A 1,048-nucleotide genomic window follows, 5' to 3' on the forward strand; every position below is an offset into this window, starting at 1 on the left:
ACCGTTGTCAGCTGGATGTTTTGACAGATCGGTGCAGAGAAACCTCCGAGGTTGTGATTGGTGACACAGTGGCCTGTGAATGAGAGGAAGAGTGATAGTTTATATTCTTTTGTACAACTCCCGGTGTCACCAGTCACCAACAGTGATCTTTCCCAACACATCTCCTCAATGCAGTTTTCAGTTGTAGTTAATTTGTGGCTGGCATCATCCAGGTTACACAGGAACAGAATTCTTCGTGAACTTCACACGGATTTCCTTTGCACGAGGCGACCTCGAACTCTACGAACAACAGCCCACATTGGGCAGGGTAAGAGGAGTCTGGCAATCGAGCAAAGAGCTCGGAATTGAGTCGATTGCATTTCAGAAGCCGAACGCTCAACGCAGGTCAGGAATTTCACACGAATGGATTTCTTACAAAGCGAGTAAAAAGTTGATGTGAACTTAATCACTTTGATAGTGCAATGAGTAAGCCAAACTAGTGGTCGATGCAGGGCTCGAACCTGCGACCCTCGCGTTATTAGCACGATGCTCTAACCGACTGAGCTAAACGACCAACTCAACATCGAAGTTCACCCGTGACAACGAAATTCACCCGTGATGCGCAGGGAATTCACTGATAGATAATTTGACTCATACCACACCAATCGGAACGTACTTGAAATCAGAGAATAGCACTTTATGCACGCTATATTTCGATGGACCCCCTCGGGGGTATCCGATAAAATTGGAACGATACAGAGAAGATTAGCATGGCCCCTGCGCAAGGATGACACGCACAAATCGAGAAGTGTAAAAAGTTTTTTGCTCTATCTGCTCTATATACTCAGGCGTACTCAAGATTAACAGCCACAACATCCTCTGATTAACGGCTTCACTGCCCCTTCATCGTGCTCGTTCCCCTCACCCCATGTGCACTGTTGGACGGATTGAGCCCGTACAGGATGTAGCCTGAACTATTAGTCGCGCGAGTAATGAGTTCACCAGTTGACTGTAATCTTTGTCCAGGGGTGCGGGATCGAGCACTCGAGTGCTTCATGCGTCTCGACCA

General features: G+C 47.4%; 1 non-coding gene across 1 annotated transcript; it reads right to left on the reverse strand.

Moving 5' to 3' along the window:
- Positions 1–479: 479 nt before the first annotated feature.
- Pmar_PMAR027071 lies at positions 480–553 on the reverse strand. The gene has a single exon. It is a non-coding gene; the product is annotated as a tRNA-Ile (tRNA).
- Positions 554–1,048: the final 495 nt, after the last annotated feature.

The sequence above is a fragment of the Perkinsus marinus genome, assembly GCF_000006405.1.
Source record: "Perkinsus marinus ATCC 50983 genomic scaffold scf_1104296929804, whole genome shotgun sequence".
In the NCBI taxonomy this organism is placed as follows: Eukaryota; Perkinsozoa; order Perkinsida; family Perkinsidae; genus Perkinsus; species Perkinsus marinus.